The following is a 17,033-nucleotide window of genomic DNA, read 5'->3' as shown; positions in this document are numbered from 1 at the left end:
ATCTAATAGACGCCATGACATCACAAACTGCTGGGCTTGATCTCAGGTTACTTTACAGCTAGTATCAACCCGATTTATTACCCCGTTTGCCACTGCACCAGGGCACGGGATGAGCTGGGGTGAAGCGCCAGGATTGGCGCATGTAGTGGATGCGCCACGTCTGGGGTGCCTGCGGCCTGCTATTTTTAGGCTGTGAAGGCCCAATAACTATGGACCTTCCCACCCTGAGAATACCAGACCACAGCTGTCCGCTTTACCTTGGCTGGTGATCCAATTTGGGGGGGACCCTACTTTTATTGTGTAATTATTAATATTTATAAAATAATTATAAAAAAGAGCCTGAGGGGACCTCCACATTGGATCCCCAACCACGGTAAAGCTGCCAGCTGTGGTTTTCAAGCTACAGCCGTCTGCTTTACCCTAGCTGGCTATCAAAAATGGGGGGACCCAACGTCATTTTTTTTTAACTATTTTTTTAAATAGAAAAAAATTAATGGGCTTCCCTGTATTTTGATTGCCAACCAAGGTAACGGCAGGCAGATGGGGGTGGCAACCCATAGCTGGCTGCTTTATCTGCGCTGAGAATCAAAAATACCGCGGAGCGCTACGTCATTTTTTTAAAGATTTATTTTTACAGCACTGTGATGTCCAGCAATCAAAATACAGGGAAGCCCATTTTATTTTTAGTTATTTAAATAAATAATTAAAAAAAATATATATGGGCTCCCGCTGCATTTTTTGTATTGCTAGCTAAGGGTAATCCAAGCAGCTACTGGCTGCTAACGCCCACTGCTTGGTGTTACCTTCACTGGCAATGGAAAATCCAGGGAAGCATTTTTTATTTTTTTTGCCAAAAAACTACAAAAAAAGGTCGTGAGCTTCGCCATATTTTTGTATGCTAGCCAGGTATAGCAGGCAGGTGCTGGAAGAGTTGGATACAGCGCCAGAAGATGGCGCTTCTATGAAAATGCCATTTTCTGAGGCGGCTGCAGACTGCAATTCGCAGCAGTGGGGCCCAGAAAGCTCAGGCCAACCTGTGCTGCGGATTCCAATCCCCACCTGCCTAGTTGTACCTGGCTGGACACAAAAATGGGGCGAAGCCTACGTCATTTGTTTTCTAATTATTTCATGAAATTCATGAAATAATAAAAAAAGCGCTTCCCTTTATTTTTGGTTCCCAGCCGGGTACAAATAGGCAACTGGGGGGTTGGGGGCAGCCGTACCTGCCCTAGCATACAAAAATATGGCGAAGCCCACATAATTTTTTCAGGGGGCAAAAAACTTCTGCATACAGTCCTGGATGGAGTATGCGGCATCTGATCCTCACTACAATCCTCACTAGTGTAGTAGTAGTGACGATTGTAGTGAGGATGAGGTGCACCAGCCCATCATGGGCTGGGGAACCTCATCCTCACTACAATCCTCACTACAATCGGGAAGCAGCGTGCAGCCTTCACTCCATGAGTGATCAGTGCTGGCTGTCAGCGGTAACAGCGGTGACGCTGACAGACGCGTTACCATAGCAACGGTGCTCTCGGAGCCGCGGTTAGCGGTGACGTCACCGCTAACTGCGTTGCTATGGCAACGGTGATCTCCGTTAATGACCGGCTGTGTCAGCCGGTCCCTAACGGAACGGGGAGTCGACCGTGTGCTAGAACATGTCGCCGGTACACGGCGATACACATATGTGCACCGTGTACCGGAGAGATGCACTCGCAGGTCCTACATGACGCGTCATAGTCATGTGACTAGAGATGAGCGAACCGGTCCCGGTTCGGCTCGAGGTCGGTTCGCCGAATGGAGGTCCCGTTCGAGTTTGGCTCGTCGAACGTTCGACGAACCGAACTCGAACTGCATAGGAAACAATGGCAGGCAATCACAAACACAGAAAAACACCTAGAAAACACCCTCAAAGGTGTCCAAAAGGTGACAAACAACTCACAACACATGGGAAAGTGACAAGGACATATACTCATGCGAAAACAAAAGAGCTGGACAAGGAAAAAGAGGAGGACACACAGATATATGAGTATATGCAAGGAAACATCGATTCGATTATTGTGCAACTTGAGCCCTGCTCATTTTAGGCTTCCAATCTGGATAAATTGCCTGAGCTCGCCACGTAAGCCTTGGGGATCTTGTCGTGTCCTGCAGCCAGCGTTCTCTCGGAACCTGTCTTCAGTGCTGCTGGGGGTCTGCTGGCAGATAAGCACACGTGTCTGTCCACTGACAATGTGGACATGGCTCTCAGAGGACTTTTCTTCCCCTGGGTCAGCCAGGGGAGGCGAAAGGCACGCGTATTTTTGAGAGTGCTTCATGCAAAGCATCTTTTTCATTTTGAAAAGGGGCATCAACTGATGCCAGTCAAGTGGGGTGTGTGGCCCAGTTAGTGGCAACGTGGGAGACTGTGGTTGGAGTCCCCTCGCTGTGTTTCTAAAAGAACCAAGATGAACAAGTCATGGCTCTCAGAGGACTTTTCTTCCCCTGGGTCAGCCAGGGGACGGGAAAGGCACGCGTATTTTTGAGAGTGCTTCATGCAAAGCATCTTTTTCTTTTTCAAAAGGGGGGGGGGGTCAATCGATGCCAGTCAAGTGGGGTGTGTGTGGCCCAATTAGTGGAAACAAGGGAGACTGTGGTTGGAGTCCCCGCGCTGTGTTTTACATGCTTTTAGAAGGGCATGACATGGCTTAGAGGTTGACTTTCAGCATCTGGAAACTGTTGGCTACCAAAATGCTGCCTTTCCAACCTTTTTAACCGAGGATTTTCGAGACCTTATGCCCATCGCAGTGCCCCAAGAGCCGATGCCCAGGCGCCACTCCTTCTCCAACAAAGGCGTGCACGCGCTACACCAGCATGTCGCACTAAACATCACTGATTCCTTGAGAAACTCTGTGTGACAGGGTGCTTTTCACCACAGATAATTGGCCCAGTAAGCATGGACAGGGGCGTTACATGTCGCTGACTGGGCAATGGGTTACTGTGGGGAGAGATGGAGAAGGGTCTGCTGTACAAGTCTTGCCGTCCCCATGAGTTGTTTCAATCCTTCTTCTGTATGTAGAAGTTAATACACTGCTTCTGCCTCTTCAACCTTGTGTGGGTCCTCCACCTTGGCGCAAACCCTGTGTGGTCAGGCCACCCTTCCTTGTAACTGCGCACAAGGACTACCACACACCTCCTTACTATGCTGGCAGCAGAGCTCAATGCCATCAGGCGGTCAAAGTTTTACTTTGAAATGTATGGGAAATGTGAGTCACACCGCTGAAAAGTTGTGGACGGTTAGCTCTGGAGACCAAGTTTCACCAATGGTTGTCTCCACTCAACCAGCAGCCAGGGAAGGCCGGGTGCGACAATGATGCAAACATGGGTGCGGCCCTTCGCTGTGACAATGTGACACACGTGCCTTGTGTGGTTCACGTGTTGAACCTGGTTGTCCAGCAATTTTTAAAGCACTATCCTGGCCCACATGGCCTTCTGCAGAGAGCACGGTGTAACGCCTTCCTTGATCCACACACTCAGATGGGCTGTAAATGATAGGCTAGAGGGAAGCCACTCACCAAGCAGGACCCCTAGAACCCTGAAACCCTTTAACCCCTATACAGGGATTAGGAATTACACAGGGCCCAAGGTGATTAATACCTGTGGAAGGCTGCAGTTCCAGAGAATAGTAGTCAGGCAGGGTCAAAACATTAATTGAGGAACAGGAACAGAATGGGACGGCCAGGACTTAATCAGAAAACAAACAGAGGTGAAATGCGGATCGGCCAACAAGGTACATAAACAGCAAGCAGGAAAAGTAGTCAGGTAACAAGCACACAAAATCATAAAACTGAACTGGGGGTAAAAGCAGAGCTATGTCTGGCAGTGGTCTGCAGACAGGATGGGCATAAAAAAGGGTGTGGTGTCTTCCCATTGGTTGTAGCTGAATGATGGTATGTCATCTGTGAGATACCCACCAGCTACATTCAGCCAGAGATTCTGCATCTGTCAAGGTAATGCAGCCCAGTGGGTGAGCATAACCTGCGTCCACCTGCGCCGCTGGCATCGACTCCTCTCCCATCATCAGCACTATTCATGAAAGGAACACGTTGTCACCTGGCGACCGGAGTACAAATTGACGGAGCGGACTCCGTTGGTGACTTAATAGCCGTGTGCGGCAATGATGCAAACCTGGCTGTGGGCCATCGTCAGGGCAATGTGACACACGTGCCTTGTATGGCTCACGTGTTGAACCTAATTCTCCAGCAATTTTTAAAACACCATCACGGCCTACATGGCCTTGTGCAGCGAGCACGCTGCTATGTGGTCACTTTCATCCTTCGCACCCAGCAGCTCAACAACTTTCATCGCTCCGGAAGTCTTAGGGTCTGGCAGTTAAATGCCGGAAATGCGATGTTCCGACACGCAGGAATTGGAATCTGCACATGTTGCAGCGTGTGTGGCAGCACCGCAGAGCCCTGCTGAAATATGGTATGACGTATACCCTGGGCTAACTTGATCCAGAGGTGGTGCAGATCACGCTGCTGGAGTGGTGTCAGATCAAGGACCTATGCACCCTTCTACAGAGTTTCCAAATGTCGACGAAGATGTTTAGCACTGGCAATGCCATTCTCAGCGTGACAATTCTGGTCACCTACATGATGGAGCACACTGTAAGCATTATTCGGAGTCAGGTATTGGTCCAAGAGGAAGGTGAGGAAGTACAGGAGGAGTCATATGCAGAAGGGATAATAAGATCTACAAGGTCCATACGGTAAGCGGCACCTAGGCAGCAGTTATGGTGGGGGATAGGGATTAACAAGGGCGCATAGTATCAGCAAAAAGTGTTGAGGAAGGTGCAGGAGCCATGAAGAAATGGAGGACGAACTTGCGATGGGCATGGAAGACTCAGCAGATGAGTGAGGACTTGCTCACATTTCGGTTGTGCGAGGTTGGGGGGAGAGGGCAGAGGAAGGAGGCACGATTCTCACCTCTCTGCCACCAACACACCAAGGACTAGGTCCTCCTGGATGCACAAGACACATTAGCGCCTTCTTGCTGCACTACCTACAACATGACCCTCGGATTGTACGAATTCAAAGTAATCCAGAATACTGGGTTGCCACACTGTTAGATCCCCGGTACAAGACAAAATTTGGCAAAATAATTCCTGCCATAGAAATGGACGCACGTATACAGGAGTATCTGCAGAATGTGGTACGCAATCTTAGATCTACTTTTCCGCTAAACACCAGTGCTGCACAGAGTGAATCTCAACGCTTTGTCATGGATAGGAGGAAATGGTCTTTTACTTGTCCACATCTGAGGGACCGAGGGCTGGCTGCTGTGCTGAGATGGCGTTGAGTACGGTGTCCCTGCAGAGTTGCACTTTTGGTCATATACCAAAATGAGTTGAAAAAGGACAGATGCTGGTGGAAAGGGGAACAGGTGTGTTGGAAAGGGGAAAAAAGTTTTGGTCCGTGGATTTGGTGGTTAAGCAACAGTAACATTTGCTGAAGAAACACCATCTGTTACAGTGGGACTGGCAGATTTGGATAAAGTGGTATATACTATGTTACCGCTATATAACAAAAATTAATAAGAAAAGAAAGAGAAAGGTATATATCCCCATCAGCAGTCAGTGTCCACCGTGCTCCCAGTTGGAAAAGGAGAGGTTGGCAACTGGAAGGTTTGGTGGAGGATACAGAGCTGTGTGGCTATGAAACTAATAGTAGCCTGAACCGAGTTAGACGCCATTCGGATCTGGAGACTGTGAGCCCTGTTAGCGTCACAGGGTCCACATGCCCACCCAGCCCAGGACCTCACTGTTAACAACACAGGGGCCATTGAGTACGCTGACCGTGTGCGTAGGGGCACACCTGTGGACAGCAGGCGCATCAGCAGCAGCAGGCCTGTTAATGCCACTGAATAGGATAACTGAAGTGAGCACTAATATATATATATATATATATATATATATATATATATATATATATATATATATATATATATATATATATATATATATATATATATATATATATATATATATATATATATATATATATATTAGTGCAAGCCAAAAATACATACTATATATAAGAATAAGGCTGCACATCAACTTAGATAATGGTATAATGCCTCAAGCATATGGAAAAATATTGGAATATACAATGAAAAATGCTACTTGCTAATTTGAACATGTGAATAATGAATTGCATACCTGCTATGAATATTAGGAAAAAGGAGATATTTAGCAATCGCATTGATCAATGTAACTGAGCCCCAAAACCTCGTCAAGGTATATCTCTATATTGGGGTCCCTAGCTCTGTGACCCTAACTGTGTGTCATCTCATTGCAATTAAAAACTGCTATGGGTGGAGAGGGGTAACTAAGGACTTTTTAATTGCAATGAGATGACACACAGTTAGGGTCACAGAGCTAGGGACCCCAATATAGAGATATACCTTGACGAGGTTTTGGGGCTCAGTTACATTGATCAATGCGATTGCTAAATATCTCCTTTTTCCTAATATTCATAGCAGGTATGCAATTCATTATTCACATGTTCAAATTAGCAAGTAGCATTTTTCATTGTATATTCCAATATTTTTCCATATGCTTGAGGCATTATACCATTATCTAAGTTGATGTGCAGCCTTATTCTTATATATGTTAATGCCACTGGGCTGCACAAGCAGGACTGGTAAGTCAGGAGCTGGTCTTAACCGTTCTGCGTTACCAACTGTGGTGGTGGCCTGCATCGACACCCTATCCCTGCCTACCTCTGGCCTAAAGCCGCAATGGGTTCAACACATGGAGGTGTGCTCTTTCGGAGCATAATAGAAGACTGCGCACCTCCTTGTTGCCTCCAGCCCCTTTTATAACCTGGGTCCGCCCCAAACCAGGGTGAACCACAATGCACTTCCGGGAGACAAAAGTAGAGTGACACGTCATGAGTGGCATAACTAGCGTCCTATTTGGAACCGCAACTGCAATGATGACCTCATGGCTGCCATGACCCAAACACCTCACCAGTCATTGTCTGACCATCAATAATGCGGTGACAAGTCATAGGGGTGGGCCTCTGCAAGCCATTTGGGAGGACACCTGATGCCCTGTGGTCTATATGGGACCCCCACATCAGGGGCAGGGCCAAAGAGTTCATTACCGGACCTAGTCTCTGATGCAGTAAGTGCCTGAGCATGCTCAGTAGCATGAAATACAGTCTCTGAAAAAAGACTATCAGCTTAAGCATGGTGTCTAGGCACAAAACAGGACTTAGACCCGGCACGGAATGCAAGCACCTGTGCAAAGAGGCTTTTCACACTTAGTGTGGGAGCATGCGCTGTATCCCGAAATGAAGACTTAGCGTCAGGAATAGCACAGTCAGGCTGAGCATACTCACTAGGCGAAACACTGTAATTAGGCTGCAGCTGGGGTAAATCGGCACACGCATGCGCACTAGCTGCCTCTCCACACTTAGACGTGGAGGGGAAATTGCTCTTGGAGATGCTGTCTATGAACAGAAGGAAAAGCTAAAGGAAGCCTGACTTTCTATCCCTCCGAATTATCAAATGCAGCAATGAATTCCATGAGTTTGCTATAACATTAGCGTAGCAAAATGTGCATGAGGGTGTCATGTAGAGGTGCTATAAATAGCTTGTCACCAGTGGGGCACTAATGGAATACAACAGCCAGTTCTATGATGCCGTTAAATGGCAGTATTTTTTGCTATCATTATAGCTTATTAAAAACAGAGCAGGAGGGTGTCATGCAGAGGTGCTGCGCATAGATTTGCACTACTGTGACTACACAAAAGTCCAATAGCCACGTTTAGGATGCCACTAGGTACACTGACTGTTTGCTAGCATAATGGCTTAGTTAAAAAGAGTTGGAGTGTGCAGAGGACAGGAGGGTACAGTGCCAGGATTGTGGGGCTCTGGGTAGAGGAATAGAAGCCTGCCTTTCTATTCCCTCCTAATGGGGAAATGCAGCGACGAAATCCCTGACCTTGGCTACACAGACGCTGTCTCTGTTTTCAGGACCTGTCACCTATGGCTCTGACCCTACCGGTTTGAGCCCTTAAAAGGACTGATAGAAAGTGCTCTCCCTAAGCTGTCTAACGCTGTGTATGGAGCGCATACAGCTGTATCGGCGATAGTACTCAGGAGGACGGAGCTGCGACAGTGATGTCTGACACCAAAGACGCAGAAGAGATAATGGCGTCCTGGAGGAAAATGTCCGGTTTTATAATGCAGGGACATGTGACATGGACATCCTATCACACATGCCGTTGCTTCTCTGGCTAAAAGTCCACTTAGCTGTGTGTGTGTGTGTCTGGGATTGGCTGACATGCTGGCCCGCCCCACTACACGCGCGCGCTTAGGGAAGGAAGACAAGTGAAAAAAAAAAAAATGGCGATCGCCATTATAGAAACAGCAGTGATCTGAAGGCGCTGTTCACGCACACTATACACTGAAATGTCATAATAGTGTGATTCACAGAGTGACTTACACTATTACAGCGGAAACCAAGCTAGGAATTAGCTGTTTTTTTGCTGCTAGAACCGTTCTCGAACGTTTCTAGAACTATCGAGCTTTTGCAAAAAGCTCGAGTTCTAGTTCGATCTAGAACAGGCCCCAAAATCACTCGAGCCTAGAACTGGAGAACCTCGAACCATGAACCGCGCTCAACTCTACATGTGACCAGTCTGTAGCCAATGAGATAATAGCCACGTGACTGGTCACATGGCTATTTTGACGTCACGATAGGTCCTGCATCTCTGCTGGCAGTGCCGTCACCGGGAGGATTCAGCGATCATCGGATGGAATAGCGGCAGGAGACAGAGTGCAGAAGGAATCGCGAGGACCGGTAAGTGTTATGGCAATGTTTATTAACTGTTTGTGTACATTTATAATGCATTTTTATGTGTTTGTGATTGCCTCCCATTATAGCCTATTGGTTCGAGTTCGGTTCGACGAACCGAACTCGAACGGGACCTCCGTTCGGCGAGCCGACCTCGAGCCGAACCGGGACCGGTTCGCTCATCTCTAGTTAGGGGGCTCTGTGTGCGTACCTTTAGTTTAGCTCTAATATGGGTTGTCGCGTTTACTCGCTGGGATGGACGTGGGAACCCAAATAGGTTGTTTATAATTTTACAATTAATTCCTCCTTCGGGAATAGGATAAATGACTAACACAGAGAGCACAAATGTGTCCACGATTAAATCGCTGTATTGGTGCTCCTGGAATGTTAACGGGTTAAACTCTCCTATTAAAAAGGAAAAAAGTTTTAATTTATCTACATCGTTTAAATTGCCATATTGTCTTCTTACAGGAAACACACTGGATGAAGGGCAATCACCCATTTCTTCACAGCAGAAAATATGCCGTATGCGCAGAAGCGTCATTTACGAGAAAACAAAGAGGGGTAGCTATATTGATCAATAAGCATATTAGTCATGAAGCTCTGGAGGTTTCAGAGGACCCTATGGGGAGATCATTATTGGTGAAAGTGAAGATAGAGGGCACTAAATACAACTTAGCAATCATATATGCACCAAATATTCCTGATCCACAGTTCAGAGCCAGATTGATCGAAAGTATCACAGGTTGGGATATGACTAATTTAATTGTAGGCGGAGATTTCAATGAGGCTCATGATGGAATTTTAGACAGGTCAAGTCCCCAGCCATCACCTCTATTGGCGCTCCATAGTGGTTTGCAATATCTCGTCAATCAATTGGGACTAATAGACACATAGCGCATGCAGCACCCAATAGATAAAGATTATACATTTTATTCACATGTCCATGACTTACATACACGGATTGATTATTGGCTACTAAGCCCAGCACTGATGCCACATTTACTTTCCTCCAACATCCTAGACATCTGTATTTCGGATCATGCACCGGTTACTTTTAATTTGTTATTATCTACCACAATACTACGGGAAAGAAGGTGGAGGTTTCCTTCATATTTATATCAATCTGAGGATTTCAAAGCTTCTTTACAAAACTACTGGAGCTTTTATGAGAAGGATAATCACGAGCATAGTGTGGACGCTGGTTTGTATTGGGCTGCCTCTAAGGCAGTAGTAAGAGGTCAGATAATATCATATGTCAGCCATAAGAGAAAAAAGCTCCTGGAACAAACTATATCAGCACAAAAACTTCTCACGCAGGCATATAAAGATTTCAAAAATAACACGGATACGACAAAACAACATTTCTTGGAGGCCAAGGAGGCGGCGGACACCTTGGCCCATGAGATGGCACTTAGTAACCTGGACTACCAGAAACATAAATACTTTAAATGGGGCAACAAACCTGGGAAATTACTAGCTTCTTTAACCAAACCCTTTAGAACCACCACTAGAATCCACAAAATTAAAAAGAAAGATGGTACCATGGTAACAAAAGATGAGGAAATAGTGGAGGAGTTCAGGGCATTCTTTGGCTCGCTGTATGAGGCGGAACCGAGGGAGCGGGGAAGCTGATTTTATCCATGGTACCGTAGTGCCTATCTTGACAGAGGAACAAAGAGTAGTACTAAACGCCCCTATAAATATTTCAGAAATAGTAAAAACTATTGGCACTCTTAAACTAGCCAAAAGCCCAGGGCCCGACGGATTTAGTAACGAATATTATAAGATCTTGGGAGCCTCTGTCGGTCCTCATCTATGTGCAGTGTATAATAAAATAGTCACAGATAGAATAATTCCCGACAGGTTCAATGAGGCAAACATTATAGTATTACCTAAGCCAGGAAAAGACCCACTACAGGTGGAGGGATACAGACCCATCTCATTACTCAACTCTGATTTTAAAATCTTTACTAAAATACTAGCTGGTAGATTACAACAAGTGATTCCAGATCTTATTCTGCCCTTCCAAACGGGATTCGTGCACGGGAATTCCATCACCTATAACATCAGGACGGCTATTGGGGCTCTCTCTTATAGCAGGAAGCATAGATGTACCAAACATATAGTAGTTAGCCTTGATGCGGACAAGGCCTTTGACAGGGTCTCTTGGGCCTATTTACATAATCTTTTGGCATGTCGCCAGGTGGGATCCTGGTTTTGCGAAGCAGTCAAGATGATATACACAGAACCCAAATCCAGACTATCTATAAATAATACATTCTCTGAGCCATTTGAGGTACAGAGGGGAACGAGGCAGGGGTGTCCCTTGTCACCTTTATTGTTTAATTTGGCTCTGGACCCAATATTGAGGACCCTACATAATTTAGCAATATTTCAGGGCATGAGAGTCGGTGGGACAACAATTAAACTTTTGGCTTTTGCCGATGATATTTTATTGTTTATTGCCAATCCCTCTCAAGTGATTCCAGAGATAATGAACACATTGAATAATTTTGAAAAGGCCTCAGGCTTCAGGGTAAATGACAAAAAAACTGAGGCATTGGCAATGTACAAATCGGGCAAAATTGATAACAACTTATTTCCCTTCCAGTGGTGTACCAGGTCCATTAAATATTTGGGGATTCAGCTCCCAGCAAACCCCTTGTTACTATATCAAATTAATTATAAGCCTCTTATAAATTCATTAATACATCTACTCCAATCTTGGAAACATCTGAAAATATCCTTTTCGGGCCGATGTCACTTAATTAAAATGGTAGCATTCCCCAAAATAATGTTCTTATTTCAGACTCTCCCGTTGCTTCTACGCAAATCAGATATTAAGCTACTAAATTCATTCTTTGGAAAATTCATTTGGGGACACAAGGGGCGTACTAGGATCAGCTTAATCAAGCTTCAATTACCAAAAGGGGCAGGGGGCATAAATCTTCCAGATCTGGGCAGATATAATCTAGCAGCAAATTTGAGATATGTGGTGGACTGGGTGCGAGGAGTATCTCACTTTGCCAATGTACAATTGGAGCAACAGCTATGTTCACAAGTCTTGTTAACAACATTGCTGCATTTAGGGAACGAGGAAATACCGAGTGAGGTTAGGGATCATCCAACACTATGGCATACTATACAAACGTGGAGGAAGGTGAGGAAACTTGGTAAAATTAACACTTCAAGTTCCCCATTTCAACCCTTTATTGGAAATCCGAGATTCCTCCAGGGTCGCTCTCCGAGGATTTATGAAACATTGTCAATGCAGGGTTGTGCTTATGCTGCAGATCTAATGGAGCCTGATTGGTCATTGCTTTCTTATGAGAAGGCGGCACACCGATTTCCAGCTTTTGTAGGTCAGCCTTTTCTTTTTCTTCAGGCGCGTAGCTTGGCACAAAAATATCTTGTTGACAAGCCAAAGGGAGATCTTGGAGGAAGTGTGGATAACTTTCTTAGGAGGGCAAGAAGCCAGGCGTCCTCGACTAGTCAGGTTTATTCAATGTTGCGTACAGTTTGGACATGGGAGGGGAAAACAACAGGTCCAGCAAAATGGAAGGTAGACATGCCAGAGTTCGAGGTGAAGGATTTTTTACAAGCCACGCTGTTGCAACATAAATTTCTCTCATCCAGTAGCTACACAGATATGGCCTTGATGATTCTACATAGAGCATACATTACTCCAAAAATTCAATCATAAATGGACACAAATGCCTTATACTCTTGTTCTAAATGTGGCATAAGAGACACTGACATGTTTCACCACTTATGGGACTGTGTTCAGATACAGGGAGTATGGAGAAGCGTTCACTCAGTCTTACAAAATACATACAATATTCAGTTTGCTCTGACACCACAGTGGGCGATTTTTAACATGTTGGAGGAGGCTCAACAAAGTCTTCCGAGAGGTACCAGGGCAATGTTAACTATTTGGGCCTCGGCCACTAGGAAAAATATCCTACATCTCTGGGTAAATCCTGAAGCACCCTGTCTAGCGTTTATCCAAACAAAACTAATATTCATATTCAAAATGGACTGGCTGGATGCACTGTCGAATAAAGAGAAGTTGACTAAGCGTTTCTTTGAAACATGGTCTTTATTTATACCTAACTTGGCTACAGTGCTTAAGGATAGACTTAAATCTCAGTTTGGACAGACCTCTTGGTACCTTCTTGAACTGCTCAATGGACACATACAAATTACATAAGTTACCATTTTAAGTTGCTTCTGGTCGCACGCAGAGTGGGGGGAGGGGTGGGCGGGACTGTTTTGATTATAATGTCATCAATGGAATGCTCTTTGTATAAGAGCAGATTGTAAAAGAAATTTGGTTTAAATTCAATATAAAGATGTTTAAAAAAAAAAACCCTGCGGTTCCCCCCAATTTTGATAGCAGCCAAGATAAAGCCACACGGCTGGAGGCTGGTATTGTCAGGATGGGGAATGCCACGTTATGGGGAGCCCACCACCCTAACAATATCAGCCAGCAGCCGCCCGGAATCGCTGCATCCATTAGATGCGACAGTCTCGGGACTCTACCCGGCTCTTCCCGAACTGCCCTGGTGCGGTGGCAATCGGGGTAATAACTGGGTTAATCATGGCAGGCGTCTCCCCGAGATACTTTCCATGATTAACGTGTAAGTGAAAGTAAATAAACACACACAACGAAAAAATCCTTTATTTGTAATAAAAGACAAAAAAACCCCTCATTTACCTCTTTATTAATCCCAAAACAACAATCCAGGTCCGAAGTAATCCACACGACGCTTTCAGCTCTGCTACATGAAGCTGACAGGGAGCGCCGTAGAACACGAGCGCTCTGTGTCAGCTCAAGGTAGCAACTGAAGTGAGCCACGCTGTCACCGGAGACTTCACCCAGGTAGTGCCTGCGTGTGATATCTTTCTATCTCTCTTTCTCTCTTTTTCTCTCTCTCTCTCTCTCTCCTCTTTGTAGCTGAATAATCCACTTCTGGATTATCTACTGCAATACAGAGGTCAAGAGAAAATTAGTTCACGAGTTCGAGTTACGGCCGTCCCTGTAAAGAATTTAATTTAATTTATTTATAATTTTAAATTATAATTATTATTTATAATTATAATTTAATTTAATTATGCACTGAGGGGAGGAGCCGGACATCAGCTGTGAGCCGCGGGACGCACCTCTAAAATTGGAGCAGTTAACGGAATGAGGCTGCTTTCTCACTCTTTTTCTCTCTCTTTCTCTCTCTTTTTCTCTTTCTTTCTCTTTCTCTCCTGTTCTCTTTTTTCTCTCTCTTTTCTGTCTCTCAGACCTGGCAATGATCAGCTGATGCGGTCACCTGACAGAATCAGCTGACACTAAGTCAAGCGGTGAGGCCGGCTTTTTACCGCCCGGCCGGCTAAACTATCAGCTAATGCTGTCGGACAAAAGTCTGCACAGAAGTGTGTAGTTTTTTTGTTTTTTTTTTTGCACTGATGCATCAGCTGATTATATAAAAGCCATTTATACAATCAGCTGCTGTGTCATGTGATTAAGGCCCTTGAACCTGACACATCATCTGATCGCTTTGCCTTCCAGCAAACCGATCAGATGATATTGGATCCGGATTGGGCGGCGCGGGACCCTTGACCCAGTATTACCGCGGAGGGGGGTTCTTTATTTCAATAAAGATGGAGTCACCAATTGTGTTGTGTTTTATTCCTAATAAAAGTATTTTTCTGTGTGTTGTGTTTTTTTTATCTGTACTACATCAAATCCGGGACTGGAGAAAAACAGGTTTAACACCGCGCTTGAAGACCACGGACATCAGTGTTGAACACACAATTCTTTTATTTTACTTCGTTCCTACGCGTTTCGGAGACCACAACTGCCTCCTTCTTCAGGGAAAAGAATTTCCCGATTTGCCCTGGTGCGTTGGCAAATCGGGGTAATAAGGAGTTATTGGCAGCCCATAGCTGCCAATAAGTCCTAGATTAATCATGTCAGGCGTCTATGAGACACCTTCCATGATTAATCTGTAAGTTACAGTAAATAAACACACACACCCGAAAAATCCTTTATTGGAAATAAAAAACACAAACATATACCCTGGTTCACCACTTTAATCAGCCCCAAAAAGCCCTCCATGTCCGGCGTACTCCAGGATGGTCCAGCGTCGCATCCAGCGCTGCTGCATGGAGGTGACCGGAGCTGCAGCAGACACAGCCGCTCCGGTCACCTCCACGCAGCTAATGAAGACAGCCGTGCGATCAGCTGATCTGTCACTGAGGTTACCCGCTGTCGCTGGATCCAGCGGTGGCCGCGGGTAACCTCAGTGACAGATCAGCTGATCGCACGGCTGTCTTCATTAGCTGCGTGGAGATGACCGGAGCGGCTGTGTCTGCTGCGGCTCCGGTCACCTCCATGCAGCAGCGCTGGATGCGACGCTGGACCATCCTGGAGTACGCCGGACATGGAGGGCTTTTTGGGGCTGATTAAAGTGGTGAACCAGGGTATATGTTTGTGTTTTTTATTTCCAATAAAGGATTTTTCGGGTGTGTGTGTTTATTTACTGTAACTTACAGATTAATCATGGAAGGTGTCTCATAGACGCCTGACATGATTAATCTAGGACTTATTGGCAGCTATGGGCTGCCAATAACTCCTTATTGCCCCGATTTGCCAACGCACCAGGGCAAATCGGGAAGAGCCGGGTACTGTCCCAGAACTGTCGCATATAATGTATGCGGCAATTCTGGGCGGCTGTTGGCTGATATTGTTAGGGTGGGGGGCTCCCCATAACGTGGAGCTCCCCATCCTGAGAATACCAGCCTTCAGCCGTATGGCTTTATCTGGCTGGTTTTAAAATTGGGGGGGACCGCACGCCGTTTTTTTTATTTAATTATTTATTTCACTACACAGTATAGACACGCCCACCGGCTTCTGTGATTGGGTGCAGTGTGACACCTGTCACTCAGCGTGGGGGGCGTGTCTCACTGTAACCAATCATAGGCGCCGGTGGGCGGGGTAAGCAGGGAATACGAGATTGTTTAATGGGCGGCCGGCTTTTTCAAAACAGTAAAAGCCGCCAGAGCAGTGTGAATGTCGTGCAGCGCCGGGGATCGGGGATTGGTGAGTATGAGAGAGGGCTGCTCAATTCAGTTACTCAGGAGATTAGTGGTCACCGGTGAGTCTTCACTGGTGACCGCTAATCAGGACGCGACACAGACAGAGCCGCAGCATCACAATGAAGTCGGGTGAGGTTCACCCGAGTTCATTCTGACAGTGCGGCTCTGTCTGTGTCTGCTGCCATCTGCCATTCACCGCTGCTACATGGCTGTCTGTGGCTGCTGTCAGCGGCCATGTAGCAGAGCTGAATGGCAGATCACATAGTAAAAACGCATCCCTACACATTACACACGCTTGTCAAGTCAATAAATAAAAAAAAAAAAAAGTGCCCAATGCATACGTCACAGAACACATGATCTAAAGGATCGCACACAAAATTGATCAATTTAACATAGACTACTAACGCACGTGTGACAGCAAATGAACGACCTACATGCAATCTCATTCAATCGCATATGCGACCTGGGCGTGTCACATCGCATACGAGATCACACACCTAATTGTAAGGTGTAAAGCTGGCTTAAGACATGAGGAAAAAGGTGTTCTTTTCTGTTATCTATAGAAGGTCATAGTGGGCACAAAAGGGTGGAGGAACCCCCTACCTTAGTTCATATGCACAAGGCAGAAAGAGTGAATGATTGGAGTCCACGGGTGCCTGGGAACAGGAGCTCTATGCCTGAGAATATATAGCAGAAGGAGATATAGGAATGAATATAAGAGAGCGCTGAGTCAAGGGTGAAAGGAGTATGGGTCTGGAAAAGCAGAGGGGATACCTCAGAAATCCGGTTTGTTTAGTTGCCAATGGGGCTTGGGGATACAGCGGTGAGGCAGGTAAGGAAATCTATACAGGAGCAAAATGACAACAGGGGAGGAAAAGGGATTAGCAGAGTGAGGCTTGCTGCAAAGAAGAGTGAAGAGGGATCACTTACCAGTGTGTGTGAAGACCGCTTGTGTGCCCTGTGCGTCCGGTGAGGTGGGAAGATAATACTGTGGCCGGTGTTTAAAAACGCTAGTGGTATAGCGTCACTGATTGGGAGGCCGAAGTGATTGGGAGGCCGGTGGAACACATGCTGCACATGTGCTCTGAACATTTGC

This window comes from Anomaloglossus baeobatrachus, chromosome 6, assembly GCF_048569485.1.
Source record: "Anomaloglossus baeobatrachus isolate aAnoBae1 chromosome 6, aAnoBae1.hap1, whole genome shotgun sequence".
Taxonomy (NCBI): domain Eukaryota; kingdom Metazoa; phylum Chordata; class Amphibia; order Anura; family Aromobatidae; genus Anomaloglossus; species Anomaloglossus baeobatrachus.
This window is presented reverse-complemented; position numbering follows the sequence as displayed.